Raw genomic sequence first — 18946 nt, forward strand, 5'->3', positions numbered from 1 at the left:
TAGAGAAGATGTGTGAAGAGATCAGTTCAGTCCAAAGAGGGTCATTCATTCAGGAGTCTGGTAACAGCGGGGAAGAAGGGATTTTGTGTACATGGAAATTTGCAAGGCGTTTGACAAAGTTCCACATGGTAGATTAGTTAAGAAAGTGAAAGCCCATGGGTTACAGGGCAATGTGGCAAACTGGATAAAAAGTTGGCTTAATAACTGGGAACAAAGGGCATGGTCAATACTGCGCTTGCATTTGGAAAGTTGTTTCAAGTGGTGTTCCATAGGGCTCGGTGTTGGAACCCTGACTGTTTGTGTTATATATTAACGATTTGCACGTGAATGTGAGGAGCACAATTGGGAAATTTGCAGATGACACAAAGATTGGCTGAGTGGTGGACAGATAGCTACAATCTCCAAAATGATATAAATGGGTTGGTGGAGTGGGCAGTAAAGTGTCAGATGGAATTTAGCACCGAGAAGTGTGAGGTCATGTATTTAGGGAGGTCAAATGTCTTGTCATGATCACATGATCTCTGATGTCTTTCCTTTTTGAATAAAGGATTGAGGTGAAGCCATTTTACTTATCACATGAAACAATTATTGCCTGAGGAAACACTCCTTGACTGGACAAACGCGACAGGCTTGATTTTTAGCTTCTGGCATTCAACCTTCACACACCCTTTCTTATGACAAAAGTGACATGTTTGTCCCCTTGAACTAAACCTGTCCTCCAAAACCTTCACCTCTACTAAGCAGAGAGGGGCCTTTTCCATCTCACTCAGCAGAGCCTGACCTCGTCACATCAATGACTTTACTCTCCTTCCAGTTTCTCCGAAGGTTCCGCAATTGGGCCTGATAGTAATTTCTTATGAGTTAATTCATAATTGTCTGTGATTACCAAGGCTTACCTTATTGTATGGACTTTGTGGTCTTCCAAGTGAGTCTTTAACTCCAACGGAATACTAGTTTTGAATTTATCCACCAACATCAACTCCATAAGTCTATCAAGGCTCTGTTCCACCTTCATTGACCTACAACATTGATTGAACATTGTTTCCTTTTACCTGCCAAATTCTACATAGGTCTCACCTATTCTTTTTCTCGAATCTCAAAATATTTGCCTGCAGGCTTCTGACACAAACTCATAAGCAGTCTTTAATTTCTTTTAATCACATGAGTGCTCTGCAGAATAAGATGGGTACACCTTCAAAGCCTTCAAAGAACAAAGAACTGTACAGCACAGGAAAAGGTCCTTTGGCCCTCCAAGCCTGAGTCAATTATGATGCCTGTCTAAACTAAAACATTCTGCACTTCCGGGGTCAGTATCCCTCTATTTCCATCCTACCCCTGTATTTGTCAAAATGCCTCTTAAACGTCGATATCCTTACCAACATTATTTAAAGGGGCATAGTCCATTGTTCTTTCCACCAGTTCAGATTTGTGGTGATTTTTTTCAAAGGACACAAACTCCACTCCCTTCTCACTAAATTTAAGTAGTAAGTGGAATTACTTCACCAAATCAAAATTAAGAGGCATTCTCTCTGAGTCTGCCTCACATCTTTTCATCAACTCAAGTTTGCATAATCTGAACTCGTGCTCTATGTTGATTTTTTTTCATCTCTCTCTCTTTCACTCTCTCTCTTCTGTATTTATTTCCTTTCTAAGTCAATCTTTCTAAGTTTTATTTCTTTTTCATTTCTGGCCAGTTGTATTCCATCACTGGTCCTTTTTTCCTTGAGCCCAGGTGCCTAGCCAATTCTCCAAGGATCCCATCTCTCTTAGCTCCTGATCTTGCATTAACCCCCATAGCCCCTGCTACAGGCTGTAAATTGTCTTTCCTCAATAGTTTCAAGTCTCTGAGAGTTAGATCTTCTCTTTCAACAAAGGATTGAGCCTCAAAGATGTGGGCCGGGTTTCTCCGACCCTGCGCCGGTTCGGAGAATCCCCGGGGGTACACAAGTATCGCGCCTCGCCGCCCTGATGCCAACTTACCCATTCTCCGGAGGCGATTCTCCGGCGCCCGCGGGATCGCCGCCACGCCGGTCGGGGGCAGTTGAAAGCGTCCCCCCCCCCCCCACCCAGCGATTCTCCGGGCCCCGACGCATTCGGCCGAGTCCCACCGGCGTGGGTTACTCAGGTCCCACATGACGGAACCGGGAAGGTGTGTCTGCGGGAGCCATTCTGGAAAGGGGGGGACAGGGGGAATCCGACCCCGGAGGGGGGCCACCACGGTGGCCTGGCCCACGATTGGGACCTACCGATCGGCGGGCAGGCTGGTTCCGTGGGGCGCCGGGCCCCTGTAGGGCTCCGCCATATTCCCCGGGGGCTGGCGCAGAGACGGGAACCCATGCGAATGGGCGGAATCACGCCGACTGTAGCGCGCATGTGCGAACTCTCACCGGCCGTTCCACAGCGGCTGGAGCTGCGGGGATCACTCCAGCGCCGGAGTGGTTGTCGCCGCTTTTCTCGCCGGCGTCAGAACTTGGCCGCGGGATTGGAGAATCCCGGCTGTGATTTCCCAAAAATATAGCAAATGTGTGAAGTCATGACTGTTTAAATGCTTGAAAGTTCTAGAGAATATATTTTACAGTCTCTGGGTTTGATTCTGGACACGAACCCCCAATTTTGTTACACTAACCTTGGAAGAACTATAAACCCAAATAATCAAATTTGCCAAACGTCACCCAAATGCAGAAACTATCAGTGAGATTTCACTTCTTGTAACATTTAATTGAACACAAATCTGAACCAGTGTAAATTAAACATTAATTAACAGGCAAATTATGATGTTGGATTCTTCCGTCGCTTCAATGGTTAGGTGTTCCGTGAGTAAAGAAGAGCACTTTACAGTTGAGGTTGATGTTGTCTCATGTGTGACATTGGACCAAGTCTCGATTTGCATAGCCGATTACAAATACTGCATATGAAGTGTTGGAGGGATGGATGGAGACATTGGCTTTGCACTGCCCTCTATTGCCTCTAGGCATCTGACTATGTTCTCCTCAAATGTTGTAATTGATTGATGACAGAGACTTCTCCAGTTGGCCCTGTGCAAGGTTGTTTTTTCCCCCCATGTATAGGGATCCAGCTTGTAAACCCTGAGGTTGGTTTTCCAATTCGCTTTACATCCAAGTTTGGCTTGTTCTGTGCTACGGGTTCCCTTGCTCAGCTGATTGTCTGGTACTGCCTTTGGTATGTGGGAACATTCCATGTGAACCACATAGTATTTGAACTAAAAAGAAACATTTCACATTAAATAGTTGATACAACAAGGATACTTCTTTTGCAACCAGAATTATTCCCCTTCAGCAGATATGGTGTTACGTAGCTCCACAGCTCCACAAAATAGTATTCTTTATTGATGCAGAGTAGGTGAGGCATTCTATCAAACAAACTTCAGCCCCTCCCTTCCCCACTGCCAGGTTCCACAGGTATGATTATCGTCAGCAATGCTTGCTTCCTAGAACCCTCGTCAGGACAAATGGAATTCTCCAAAATTCATTTTCAATTAACCAATTAATAACACACAGATTCATGCTTTGGCCTTTTCTGGTAAAATACCCAGTTCTTAAGTGTCTTTGAGTTTTCACACAGCCTTCCATGTTGTAGACATTTTTAGCCAGTTTGCACAGTACCTCCAACAGCTCTGCTATTTCTTTACACATTAGCATCTTAGTCTATCTTCTCTATGTCTGGCCACACAGCTTTCATATGTGAACTTCCTTTTTTTTGTTGATGCTTCCAGATTATGAATCATCAGATCACATGGATCAATGCTTATTATTCCAGAAAATTCCAACCAATTGCTGAAAATTCTTAAAAGTCATTTTCAAGCATTCTTAAAAACTATTACAGATGACCAGGACATTTTAAAGAAATTATTTCCACCTTCAGAATGTCACATGTTTGCCCTGCCTCAGATCATCTGCTGCTTTCTTGCATTATTACCTCTAGATTCAACTATTCCAGCGCTCTCCTTGCCTGTCTCCCACTTTGCATCCATTGTAAACTCGACTACATCCAAAGCTCTGCAGCTTGTTTTCTATATAGACCAGGTCCCATTCACCCATCATCTCTGTGCTCACTGACTTACTGGCTCCTGGTGCGGAAGCACCTTGATTTAAAAAAAATTCTTATCCTTGTTTGGATTTCCCTCTTATGAATTCACTCCTCCCATCTTTCAGTAACCTACTCTGGCCCTACAACCCTGTGATCACCCTGCACTCACCTGTCTGCCTTATGAGGAAAGGTTAAGCAGGCTGGCCCTATACTCATGCGAATTTAGAAGAATGAGAGGTGATCTTATTAAAAGGTCTGAGAGGGCGTGACAGGGTGGATGCTGAGACGATGTTTCCCTTTAATCACCTATCCTAAAATGTCACTTCGCATCAGACTTTGTGGAATGCCTCGGAATGTTTGCTTCATTAAGACAACGTGCAAAGGCAGTTTGTTGTTGCATCTATCCCATTGACAATAGCTATGTTTTTTCACCATTTAAAAAAAAACAAGTAAAAGTTTGCATTTACAGGAAGAACAAGTGAGCAGAGAGTGGGTCCTTTTATCTCATTTCATCTATTAGCTTTTGTCATAGTCTGTATTAGGGGTATTACGGTATCTAGGTTGAGGCTGTAAGACCATTGGTATGGGATGTACCTGAGGCATAAAGATCATTGGTGAAGCCTGCCTGCTGGTTCCGCCCAGTAAGGCAGAGTATAAGAGTCTGTGTCTCCCTAGCAGCCGCATTCTGTACCTGCGCTGCTGGAGGGGAAACATCTAGTCCAATAAAGCCTTCAATTGTCATCCAATCTCGCTTCTGGAGTTATTGATCGAGCATCACCTTTTCATAGATTTCATAGAATTTACAGTGCAGAAGGAGGCCATTCGGCCCATCGAGTCTGCACCAGCGCTCTTGGAAAGAGCACCCTACCCAAGGCCAACACCTCCACCCTATCCCCATAACCCAGTAACCCCACCCAACACTAAGGGCAATTTTGGACACTAAGGGCAATTTATCATGGCCAATCCACCTAACCTGCACATCTTTGGACTGTGGGAGGAAACCGGAGCCCCCGGAGGAAACCCACGCACACACGGGGAGGACGTGCAGACTCCGCACAGACAGTGACCCAAGCCAGGAATCGAACCTGGGACCCTGGAGCTGTGAAGCAGTTGTGCTAACCACTGTGCTACCATGCTGCCCTTTCAAAGCAGAGGTAGAAAAACTTGTAATACAACAGCATTGCTCCGTAGCTTTGTTCTCATACTTGTTTGCAATTTTTTTCACATGGAGATAAAAACCATCATGTGAAACCAGTGATGAAATCTAACAGAAACAAATATCAATACAGAAGTAGTGCTATTCCCGCTTAGGTAACATTTTGTACTCTGAATCCTCCCACTCATCAAAATAAATTGAAATTCAACATAATCAACGTTCACAATCTTGAAGAAATGGGCCAAGGACGGGAGGTTGTGACACCAAAATGAGAAATTACACCTTGGGCTGGGTTTTAGTCTAGGGGCAGGAACCTGAAACCGGGATCACTTCTGGTTCTGGACCCTGCACGATATGCCCAGACACACCTGCCCAGAGCTTTAAATGGCCGAGCTAAATAAAATTCAATCAACAATGGTGGGTGGGACCTCTGAAGTTGGAGGATCAGTGGGAGGCCCTCCAGCAATGACACATCGACAGCACCACCAGCTGAAGTCGGAAGTGCCAATTCATGATGGAGTGAGAGAGGGCGGCTTAACACTGAGGTAGCGTCTGAAGAAGCATTCAGGTTTTAAAAATTTTAAACCACTACAGCTGCCTGGCCATGACCGTGGAGAAACGACCCCACCACAGGATGACCAGAGACCGCAGCTATGGCTTGGTGGCCATGACAGTGCAGAGGCTGTGTGGGGAGGATGTTCCTCATTGGATTAACTATGACATTCCCCCCATTCTTTTCCAATGTGAGCCTGTCACGGTTGCCAGGTTCTGGTCCAGGTCTCTTTCCTGCATTACTGACTGGAAATCCAAGTAATCTTGTAATTTTCCCTATTTGCACACAGTTGACCCCTTCCCACTTACAGCCAATGAGTGGCTGACCTGGTTCCGACTCCAAAAATGGCTCTAGGGTGGGGTTGTGGTACCGAACCGACACCATTACCAGCAAGGCGAATTTGTGGCCCAGCCCCTCTTCAATCCCAACCCTGACTTGCTTCTAAATTTCAACCTCATGTTATAGAATCATAGTATCACAGAAGGACACCATTCGGCCCATCGAGTCTGCACTGGCCCTCGGAAAGAGCACCCTACTTAAGCCCATGCCGCCACCCTGTTCCCGTAACCCAGTAACCCCATCTAACCTTTTGGCCACTAACGGGCAATTTAGCCAATCCACCTAACCTGCACATCTTTGGACTGTGGGAGGAAACCAGAGCACCTGGAGGAAACCCACCCAGACTCTGGGACGAAGTACAAATTCCATACAGACACTCACCCGAGGCCGGAATTGAACCTGGGTTCCTGGAACTGTGAGGCAGCAGTGCTAATCACTGTGGCACCGTGCCGCCCCTTTCGCGGCCAGTTAGTGGCTATTAAATGGCCTCCTCCTGCCTCTACTGGTACAGTAGTGAGGGTGCCCATACCTAATCATTAGGCCGTCATGTAAACTGTGGCAATCCAGCTACAGGCTCGATGAGGTGCGTGCGGAGTCTCTCCTATGTCAAATGGAGGGCCATCCTCCAGTGAATGGTAGCACCCTCAAGATCAGCGAGATCTAGGTGTACAGGTCCACAGGTCACTGAAAAGGGCAACACAGGTGGAGAAGGTAGTCAAGAAGGCATACAGCATGCTTGCCTTCATTGGCTGGGCATTGAGTATAAAAATTGGCAAGTCATGTTGCAGCTGTATAGAACCTTAGGGCACACTTGGAGTATCGTGTTCAATTCTGGTCGCCACACTACCAGAAGGATGTGGAGGCTTTAGAGAGGGTGCAGAAGAGATTTACCAGGATGTTGCCTGGTATGGAGGGCATTAGCTATGATGAGAGATTGAATAAACTCGGTTTGTTCTCACTGGAACGACGGAGGTTGAGGGGCGACCTGATAGAGGTCTACAAAATTATGAGGGGCATAGACCGAGTGGATAGTCAGAGACTTTTTCCCAGTGTAGAGGGGTCAATTACTAGGGGGCAAGGTTTAGAGGAGATGTACGAGGCAAATGTTTTACACAGAGGGTAGTGGGTGCCTGGAACTCGCTGCCAGAGGAGGTGGTAGAAGCAGGGACGATAGCGACGTTTAAGGGGCATCTTGACAAATACATGAATAGGATGGGAATAGAGGGATACGGACTCTGGAAGTGTAGAAGATTTTAGTATAGACAGGCAGCATGGTCGGCGCAGGCTTGGAGGGCCGAAGGGCCTGTTCCTGTGCTGTACTTTTCTTTGTTCTTTGTTCCCTGGAACCCATTGCTTAATCACCACCCCCACCCCCTGCGTCCCTTGCTGCCCGCTGACGTGTGCTGCCCACTTCCCCCACTCCTCTGAGGTTTGTTTGACTGGACATCTGGTTTCCATGGATCTCCCTTGTCGGTGACTGGTTGGAGATCCAGCAGCAGTTAACTTTCCCGTTGATTGCGGGGATTGGATAGGTGCTGGTCCTCGATTGACTTGGAGGCAGGGCTTCCTCCCACAAGGGACAAGATGCCCCGATCTCAGGCAGTTAACCACCTGCTGCCATCAAATCTGGTCAGAGGCAGATTGGGCCCAACCTTTCTGCTAGTGAGCAGAGCCACAGATTCCACAATTACTCCAGCTAAAGAGAGATTAACTTGTAGAATGGAATTCCAGGGATAGTAGTGGCCTCAAAAGCCTGGAGTTTATGTTGCGATTTACAATGGGAAGCTGTAGGATCTCTTTGGATGGGTAAATTAGAGTGGGCCAAATGGCTGCCCTCATTTTAAATTATTTTGAGGACAATAGTACCACTGCATTAGCAAATAATTCAAATGAGCTGTCAAGTTTTCAGAAAAGTTAGAGAAGGGAAACAGGATGGTGGATGGCAGTGATGATGAAGGAGGACATTGAAGGATTGAAAAGCGAGGATGGCACTTGACATGATACTAAGTATATTAAGTGCCCGGTTCTCAGCATGTTTATGTTATTGCCACTACATTATATTCACAATGACTTTATGATGGAGGGATGATCACTGATGAAGCTTTTGAAGATGGTTGGGCCTTGGGCATTTACCCTGAGAAACTGCTGCAGCGATCTCCTCGTCTAAGATACTGGCCTCTAATAAACACAACCAGCTTTCTTTGTGCTAAATATGACTTCAGTGAAGAGTTTTCCACCTTATTTCCATTGACTCTGATTTTGCAAGGCATTCTTGATGCCACACTCATGTCAACTGCTGCCTTGTTATCAAGGGCAGTCACTGTTACCTCAGCTCTTGAGTTCATTTCTGTTGTCTACATTTGGACCAAGGCTGTAATGAGGTGAGGAGCTGAGTGGAACCCAAACAGAGCAATAGTGAGCAGGTTATTGCTGTGCACTTTGGCAGTGCTATTGAGCGAGCAAGGACTTTGTTAGATTTGAGAAACAAAATAAGGCATGATGACATGACTTGGGGTATTGGATAGGCCTCCAAATAGTAAGAGAGAGAGAGAGAGATAGAGGAAGAAGTCTGCAGGAAGGTCACAGAGATGTGCAAGAACTACAGCGTGATTTCAATTAGGACAATGTTCGAGTGAAGGCTAAGGATGGAGAACAATTTCTGAACTGTGTTCAGAAGTGTTGTCAGTCTTGTCATACGTACCCCAATTAGAAAGGAGGCATTGTTGGACCTAATGCTGGGAAATAAGGTGGGCTCAGTATCTGTGGGGAAAATTTGGATAAGAGTGATCATTGTAAGGTTTCGATTGGTAACAGAATAGAGCACGGAACAATCAAATACAGGGCTTCTAAAATGCAAGAGGGCTAATTTCAGCGATTCAGCGAACAAAAGTTAAATTCCACGTTTGGGTGCCTTTGACGGAGTTTTCTTAGTGGTTGCAGTGCCGAGATTCACACTGCTATTCACTGTAATTTGCCGTTTCTTTGGGTCTCGGGGAATTTCTCACAGGGTGGCAGTGCCAAGGTTCCCGCCTTCCAGGGGAAGGGCCAGGGAGCCACCTTGCACTGCCTGACCCTGACAACCCAGGGGCTCCAATAGCCTGGGAGACCTTATGGGTACCGTCCCGCACACGTTTGTGTGGACCAGTGCTGAATGGCACTTGGCTGCTGTCTCACTGGCCCTGACAGAAGCCCCCAAGCCAGCGACAAAACTGTCAGAAACTATGGCGATGTTGGACACTTTCCATATCCCCTCTCTCTCCCTTAGCAGCCACTGTGCCTGTTTCACATTTTTTAAAAGCACAAGTGAACCTCGCTGTTGGGAATTAGGCCCATTTGAGGTGGAGAATCGCTAAGGTCAGGCCAGCTAATGATATGACAATGGCGTTTACTGTTCGTGCGTTCTGGAACGCACTAGCGCCGCTGTCAAGGTGCGGGAGAATTGCGATTTGGCGTGAAATCAGCGCCTACCGTGTTTCCCGATTCTGCTGTCGGCCAACGGAGAATACCACCCTGCATGTTATTAAGAAGCAGTTAGATATAGCACTTGGGGTGAAGGGGAAAACTGTTGAGTTGGATGATCAGCCATGATCATAATGAATGGTGGAGCAGGATCAAAGGGCCGAATGGCCTACTCCTGCTCCTAGTGTCTATGTTTCTAAAGGAAGATGGTTGTGGTGATTGGAAGTCAATCATCTCAATTGCAGGACACCACTGTAGGATTTCTCCTGAAAGAAAGCAGCATTTTGTACCTCTTCAGAATCTGAAGACTATTTCCCAGATGTGGCCACCCTAATCCTTTGGTATGAACTGCTTAAAATGGTGCTCTTTATAAAAAAGTAATGAAACAACAGCTGGAATGAGTTTAATCGGTAAATTGGTGGAATGGACATTATCTCACTGCCGACAGTGAGTTACAGCGGTTCCTTCATAAGCATGAAGAACCCATAACTCACAAATGCTCCTCGAGTTGTGATAGTCTTTCACACTAGGGAAAGGCTGCTCAGCTCACTACTGCTGTTTAAGTGTGCTGTTTGTTTTATCAGTGTACAGCTTCTGTTACAGCACAAAGGTATTGCTTTAAATAAATCCTGGAACATGATGTGCTGCTGTCAAGTATTAAGTGTTATTTCACACCTGTAAACTAGCACTTCAGATCTTCACACATATAAAATAGTAAAATCTAGTGGGCAACAAAATATTACAAATTACACTTGTTGAGTATTTTCTGACAATATGTTTACAGTGTTTATGGAATAATTATGATTTGGTACCAGAATCTCATTTTAATAATCATCATTTGGATCGGGAAATTACATAAAATGGAAACTTACTTGCGTTCATTATAGATTGACACTTCTATTTGGCACCATTAGTATCAAAATGAGCTGGGTTTTACACTGAGGGTGGGTCCTCTGCACCCCAGCGTAACTGTCTCTGCCCACTTCTGATCAGCCCTTTAATTAGTATGAGGCGGGACTTCACTCTGCCTCCAAGAGGAAGCTCCTCCTCATAGAGACAGCACTGCACACTCGCAGCATCGAGCAGGATTGATGACCAATGCTAGTGTTGCAGGTAGAGCAGGAGATGGAATTCAGCATGGATTTTGACATTGAGGTAAGTCCGAAATCTGTGGAACTCTTTACCGCAGAAGGCTGTGGAGGCCAAATCATTGAGTGTCTTTAAGACAGAGTTAGATATGTTCTTGATTCATAAGGGATTAGGGGTTATGGGGAAGGGGATGAGAAAATATCAGCCATGAATGAATGGCGGAGCAGACTCGATGGGCTGAGTGGCCTAATTCTGCTCTTATGTCTTCTGGTCTTATGGAAATCTCGCTTGGTCCATACTGACAGGCTCTAGTGAGGTGTATGGGGGCCTGTTGGACAGGGCTTATGGATAGGGTGGATGGAGGGAGACCCTGGAATGAGACATCTTCTCTGTCACTGATCAACAGCCTGCAGGATTAAACTTCCCGCTGCCAATTATAGTCTTTTGAATATAAGAAATTAACTAAAAAGGGGACAAATTAACAAAAGGTCAAACAAACTAATAAAAGTGATTAACCCTTTAAAGGGTCACTGTAACTAAAGAACAAAATCACAAAGGAAACTTACAAAAATTCAAATTAAGATATGATTGTGAGGCAATGATGCACTCCAGGCCCCGTGGTGCCTACTGATCATGGACACCACATACTCCCTTTCCGGGGTCACCTAGCCACGAACATAGCCTCAGAAAAGGGGCAGTCATTGAGTCCAGAACCCTCAACCATCCACTGTTGGTGACCAACTTGGCCAGGCCCCGGAGCAGGCTTATGAGGGGGGTCCTCCTCCCTCTTCACCCTCCAGTGGGTGCCCAAAGATCAGGAGGGTGGGACTGAAGTGCAACCAAAATTTAAGCAATACATCTTTAAGAAAACTAAAAAGGAAATGCAGCCTACGGTCTCCACAAGGCTGCAGAAAATGCAGGTATCTTGGGAGTTTGTGAACCAATGCCAACCTACATTTATATGGGACTACTCCGCTGCCAATTATAACGGAGCGGTGGTGGGATGAGGTCCCTAATTGGGCATTAATTGTTCACTACACGTAAAGGCAGACAACCCACCCTACCACCCGTAAAATTGTGGTGGGGGTGGATGAATCAGTGTTACTGGTCAACCTGCCTGTTTTCCTGCCTGTGCCATTCAGCCCAATGTGTGAAAGTGGCAGACTGCTTGAATTGTACATTGAACCTTAGCTGAGAATTCAACGATTAAGTTCAGAATTAGGTGATCTCGGGGATGCTATTGTTTGATTTGCGTCTCTTGGATAGAGTGTGTCTCTGACAAGAATGGCCTATAGATCCTATATGATGCTACAGGTCAGCTACTGTTTTCGATGTGATGTATGCTTGTGTGACGGAAAAACTGTGCAGTTTTATAGTTACAAAGGGCACTGAACACTCAAAAAATTTTAACAAGCGATGAAATCCTCTGCTAAGATGTTTAAATGCTTGCAGGTAGGCTGCTGTCCCAATGATTAATTGGATGAACTGACTCAACAGGTTGTGCCCTATAAATATGTGTTGCATATTCCCAGATCACCTTCACACATTGTGCATTTAACATGAACATATCTAAGTAGACCCAAACTCTGACTGATCAATTCCTTTGTTTTTTTTATTATAACATATTTAGTCTCAAACTGTAATTTTGGTAAACAAGCCAATAAGAAATATTGAAGCTAATTTCAGTCATAGATTGAAACCTTTATTTCTACTGGGGCTGTTAATTCCTTATTTGTGTGAGTTTGCAGTTGAACTCCAGAGACATAAAATGCCTGCCATTGCCAGCATTAACCTACCTTTTGTTTTGAGAAGACCAAAGTGAGTTTTTTTGCCTGACCATTAACAGAAATGCGAGGTGAACTTCTTTTCATGCTGTCCAACAGGTGGGTATGGAGTGGGAGTGGCTATTATTTGACTGATGATTCTTCATCCTACTCATTTGCTTATTTTCAATCATATCCGATGGCAGAGGAAGCTACTTGCTTTGATAATGATCAGAGAGACAGACTTTGATATATAGTTTCCAGTATTCTACGGCAGGAGTCAAGGACATCTTTTAGGATGGTGGGAACATTGCTTTTCTCACTGTTCACCCTTTGTTTTGGACCATTCATCTTATTTGCCAGAAATTAGAGGGGAAAATACAAAAGCTTAATTCGCCAAAAACAGAGGAGCAGTTTAAAATAAGCAAACACCTTTTATTTTTATTGCGGCCAATTCTACTACAGATGTTAATACAATATGCAACTCAAGATTCTTTTTTAAAATTCATTTACAGGATGTGGGTCTGCAGTTATTGCCCGTCCCTTATTGCCTTGAGAAGGTGCCTTCTTAAACCACTGCCGTCCTGAGATGTGGGTACACCGACAGCGCTGTTAGGAAGGGAGTTCCAGGATTTTGACCCAGGGACAGTGAAGGAACAGCAATATATTTCCAAGTCAGGATGATGAGGGACTTTGAGGGGAACTTCTAGGTGGTGGTGTTCCCATTTATCTGCTACCCTTGTCCTTCTAGATAGCAGTGGTCATGAGTTTGGAAGGTGCTGCTTCAAGAACCTCAGTGAGTTTCTGCAAACGATTTTGTAGGTAGTACACACGGCTGCCACTGTTCGTCAGTGGTGGAAGAATTGAATGTCTGTGGAAGGGGTAACAATCAAATGGGCTGCTTTTGTCCTAGATGGTATCGAGCTTCTTCAGTTTTGTTGGAGCTGCACTCACCCAGGTATGTGGGGTGCATTCCATCACACTCCTGGCTTCTACATTACTACATGCGATGATGGACAGGCTTTAGGGAGTCAGGAGATGAATTACTCACTATCGAATTCCTAGCCTTTCACCTGCTCTTGTAGCCACAGTATTTTTATAGCTTGTGTGACATGAATGTTGTTTGCCACTTGTCAGCCCAAAGCTGGGTATTGGCCAGGTCTTTCTGCATCCATTTCACCCATTGCCCTTGTATTATTTCTTGTGTATGTGTTGTCCTTCAGCAACATCATCTGTATGCATTACGGTCAGCTTGCAGCTGAATGATAATGGTGTTCAGCTAAATCTTACATCGCCACAACCATGACCACCATTGTGCTGTTGATAAGCTATCCACCAACAAGTTGTGTATCAAAATGATCTTTCTCTGTCTTAACACTGGCAACACCAAAGTCGACTTGCTTAGTTTCCACCACATACTCTGTACCCTTGACCATTCCTCTCCCCTGCTGTTCCAGAGGCTAAGCCCAACAATGTCCAATTCTATGTGCTGTTCAACCTTGATCTGGGCTGGGCTTCTCCGGCAGTTTGTAGGTGACAGATTCTCTGGTCCCACCGACAGCGCACGCCTGCCCACTTGTTTCCGGCAGTGTGGGGTGGCTTCAATGGGAAATCCCATTGACAGTGGCGGGAGCAGAGAATCCCGCTGCCAGTGAACGATGCGCCACCTCCCGCTGCACAGAAACACACGGCTTGGAGGCCAGAGAATCCCACCCCTGAACTTTAAACTTTGTATCAAACACATTACCATCTGCTTGAGATCTACAATGTTCCCCTTGCTGACCTTTTGTGTTTCAACCTACATAAAGCCCAACATATTTTCTAGCCTATCACCATTTTCATATCGATCTCTCCTAATTTCTTGCCTCTGGACTGAACTTTCATTCTTTTGATCTTCTATATCTCACCCACACGACCTTTTTAACCTCTTCCTTGTATCTCAGTTCTTGCCCTCCATTTTTCCAAATCTGATCCTTCGCCAACACCTTTGCATGTCTTGGTCCTATTTAAACTTCATCTCCAAACACCACTTGACATCTATCTCTTTACCCATACTTTACGTCATTTGTCTTCAACCTTCTGCTGCTAATTTTTAGGACATGTCATTCTTCTGTGTAACAACTTGGGATGTTTACAATTTTAAAGCCACAAAATAAATGCGAGTTGCTGTTGGACACCAGCAAGGCCGCAACAAAATATTGGGCGTTTGAGTATGGAAACGACACTTTATTTTAAAGAGGTGCACCAAACCTGTAGTATCTGAATTAAACCAAACTAACCAAAAATGGTCCAGTGTGAGTTAACTCATTCTTTTTGATTCTCCAACACCTGTATTACCTATCTATGTAGCATGTTTTATTTATTTGTGCTTGTCCAATGAACAATATCAATGCCGGAGAATGAAGCACACTAACTTCAGTAGAACTTCATTACACCTAGATTAGGTGTAATCCAAGAAAATGCCCTTTGCTTTTCTGCAACAATGTGTTCTAAATATAATCTCAATTGAGCACTTACTGACAGCCCTGCAAATGAGGCTGAGCTGTGGAAGGACAAATCTGCAGTTAAATTAGACTAATTCATGTATTAGCGTTGAAGGTATGCTAATCATCTTCTTGCCCAAAAATGAATGGGTGCATCTGCTGGCTGTTGGAAATGATGGTATAAAATAGAGCAGTTGCTAGCTCCATCTAATTGTTCCTGTTACCAATTACCTTTAATACTATGAAATCAATGAAGCACATGAAATTTCAGGACAACAGGTAGTAAGTGGGTAAGTAAGGTCAAATGAAAACGCAAGACCACTTTGTATCTGGCAGAGTCTGTCCCTGTTTCTCAGAAGGGAAGGGGGGAGAGGAGTAGAGTATTAGTCATTGGAGACTCCATAGTTAGGGGGATAGATAGGAGATTCTGTGGGAACGAGAGAGACTCGCAGTTGTTGCGTTGCCTCCCAGGTGCCAGGGTGCGTGATGGCTTGGATCGTTTTTTAGGGATCCTTAAGGGGGAGGGGGAGCAGACCCAAGTTGTGGTCCACATAGGTACCAACGACATAGGTAGGAAAAGGGATAGGGATATAAGGCAGGAATTCAGGGAACTAGGGTGGAAACTTGGATCTAGGGCAAACATAGTTATTATCTCTGGGTTGTTACCCGTGCCACGTGATAGCGAGACGAGGAATAGGGAAGGAGAGGAGTTGAACGCGTGGCTGCAGGGATGGTGCAGGAGGGAGGGTTTCAGATTTCTGGATAATTGGGGCTCATTCTGGGGTCGGTGGGACCTCTACAAACGGGATGGTCTACACCTGGACCAGAGGGGTACCAATATCCTGGGGGGGAAATTTGCTAATGCTCTTCGGGAGGGTTTAAACTAGTTCAGCAGGGGCTTGGGAACCCGAATTGTAGCTCCAGTATACAGGAGGTTGAGAGTAGTGAGGTCATGAGTAAGGTTTTAAAGTTGCAGGAGTGTACCAGCAGGCAGGAAAGTGGTTTAAAGTGTGTCTTCTTCAATGCCAGGAGCATCTGGAATAAGGTGGGTGAATTTGCGGCATGGGTTGGTACCTAGGACTTCGATGTTGTGGCCATTTCGGAGACATGGATAGAGCAGGGACAGGAATGGTTGTTGCAAGTGGCGGGATTTAGATATTTCAGTAAGCTCAGGGAAGATGGTAAAAGAGGGGGAGGGGTGGCATTGTTAGTCAAGGGCAGTATTATGGTGGCAGAAAGGACGTTTGATGAGGACTCGTCGATTGAGGTAGTATGGGCTGAGGTTAGAAACAGGAAAGGAGAGGTCACCCTGTTAGGGGTTTTCTACAGGCCTCCGAAAAGTTCCAGAGATGTAGAGGAAAGGATTGCAAGATGATTCTGGATAGGAGCGAAAGCAACAGGGTAGTTGTTATGGGGGACTTTAACTTTCCAAATATTGACTGGAAACGCTATAGTTCGATTACATTAGATGGGTCCGTTTTTGTCCAGTGTGTACAGGAGGGTTTCCTGACACAGTATGTAGATAGGCCAATGAGAGGTGAGGCCGTATTGGATTTGGTACTGGGTAATGAACCAGGACAGGTGTTAGATTTGGAGGTAGGTGAGCACTTTGGTGATAGTGACCACAATTCGATTACGTTTACTTTAGTGATGGAAAGGGATAAGAATATACCGCAGGGCAAGAGTTATACCTGGGGGAAAGGCAATTATGATGCGATGAGGCAAGACTTAGGATGCATCAGATGGAGAGGAAAACTGCAGGGGATGGGCACAATGGAAATGTGGAGCTTGTTCAAGGAACAGCTACTGCGTGTCCTTGATATGTATGTACCTATCAGGCAGGGAGGAAGTGGTCAAGCAAGGGAACCGTTGTTTACTAAGGCAGTCGAAACACTTGTCAAGAGGAAGAAGGAGGCTTATGTAAAGATGAGACATGAAGGTTCAGTAAGGGCTTTTGAGAATTACAAGTTAGCTAGGAAGGACCTAAAGAGAGAGCTAAGAAGAGCCAGGAGGGGACATGAGAAGTCTTTGGCAGGTAGGATCAAGGATAACCCTAAAGCTTTCTATAGATATGTCAGGATTAAAAGAATGACTAGGATAAGAGTAGTGCCAGTCAAGGACAGTAGTGGGAAGTTGTGCTTGGAGTCCGAGGAGATAGGAGAGGTGCTAAATTAATATTTTTCATTAGTATTTTCAGAGGAAAAAGACAATGTTGTCGAGGAGAATACTGAGATTCAGGCTACTAGACTAGAAGAGCTTGAGGTTCATAAGGAGGAGGTGTTAACAATTCTGGAAAGGGTGAAAATAGATAAGTCCCCTGGGCCGGATGTGTTTTATCCTAGGATTCTCTGGGAAGCTAGAGAGGAGATTGCTGAGCCTTTGGCTTTCATCTTTAAGTCATCTTTGTCAACAGGAATAGTGCCAGAAGACTGGAGGATAGCAAATATTGTCCCCTTGTTCAAGAAGGGGAGTAGAGACAACCCCGGTAACTATAGACCAGTGAACTTTCCTTCTGTTGTGGGAAAAATCTTGGAAAGGTTTATAAGAGATAAGGTGTATAATCATCTGGAAAGGAATAATTTGATTAGACATAGTCAACACGGTTTCGTGAAGGGTAGATCGTGCCTCACAAACCTTATTGAGTTCTTTGAGAAGGTGACCAAACAGGTGGATGAGGGTAAAGCAGTTGATGTGGTGTATATGGATTTCAGTAAAGCGTTTGATAAGGTTCCCCACGGTAGGCTACTGCAGAAAATATGGAAGCATGGGATTCAGGGAGGTTTAGCAGATTGGATCAGAAATTGGCTAGCTGGAAGAAGATGGTGGTTGATGGGAAGTGTTCAGACTGGAGTCCAGTTACTTGTGGTGTACCACAAGGATCTGTTTTGGGGCCACTGCTGTTTGTCATTTTTATAAATGACCTGGAGGAGGGCGTAGAAGGATGGGTGAGTAAATTTGCAGATTACACTAAAGTCGGTGGAGTTGTGGACAGTGCGGAAGGATGTTACAAGTTACAGAGGGACATAGATAAGCTGCAGCGCTGGGCTGAGAGGTGGCAAATGGAGTTTCATGCAGAAATGTGTGAGGTGATTCATTTTGGAAGGAATAACAGGAAGACAAAGTACTGGGCTAATGGTAAGATTCTTGGCAGTGTGGATGAGCAGAGAGATCTCGGTGTCCATGTACATAGATCCCCAAAAGCTGCCACTCAGGTTGAGAGGGTTGTTAAGAAGGTGTAAGGTGTGTTAGCTTGTATTGGTAGAGGGATTGAGTTTCGGAGCCATGAGGCCATGTTGCAGCTGTACAAAACTCTGTTGCAGCCGCATTTGGAGTATTGCGTGCAATTCTGGTCGCCACATTATAGGAAGGATGTGGAAGCATTGGAAAGGGTGCAGAGGAGATTTACCACAATGTTGCCTGGTATGGGAGGAAGATCTTCTGAGGAAAGGCTGAGGGACTTGAGGCTGTTTTCATTAGAGAGAAGAAGGTTAAGAGGTGACTTAATTGAGGCATACAAGATGATCAGAGGATTGGATAGGGTGGACAGTGAGAGCCTTTTTCCTCAGATGGTGATGTCTAGCACGAGGGGACATAGCTTTAAATTGAGGGGAGATAGATATAAGACAGATGTCAGAGGTAGGTTCTTTACTCCGAGAATAGTAAGGGTGTGGAATGCCCTGCCTGCAACAGTAGTGGACTCGCCAACACTAAGGGTATTCAAATGGTCATTGGATAGACATATGGACGATAAGGGAATAGTGTAGATGGGCTTTAGAGTGGTTTCACAGGTCGGCGCAACATCGAGGGCCGAAGGGCCTGTACTGCGCTGTAATGTTCTATGTTCTATGTATCGTGTCTTTTATGATCTCAGCACTTCCAAAATGCTTTTTAGCGTATTAATACTTTTGAACTGTAGTTACTGTTGTAATATTTTTTTTAAATTATAGGCAAAATGAACACAGCAAGAAGCTACAAACAGCATAAGACAAACAATCAAATCATCTCATTTTATTTAGTGATGTTGGTTGAGGAATATATATTGGGTAGGACAGTGGGA

This window comes from Scyliorhinus torazame, chromosome 4 (genome assembly GCF_047496885.1).
Source record: "Scyliorhinus torazame isolate Kashiwa2021f chromosome 4, sScyTor2.1, whole genome shotgun sequence".
Classification (NCBI taxonomy): Eukaryota; Metazoa; Chordata; class Chondrichthyes; order Carcharhiniformes; family Scyliorhinidae; genus Scyliorhinus; species Scyliorhinus torazame.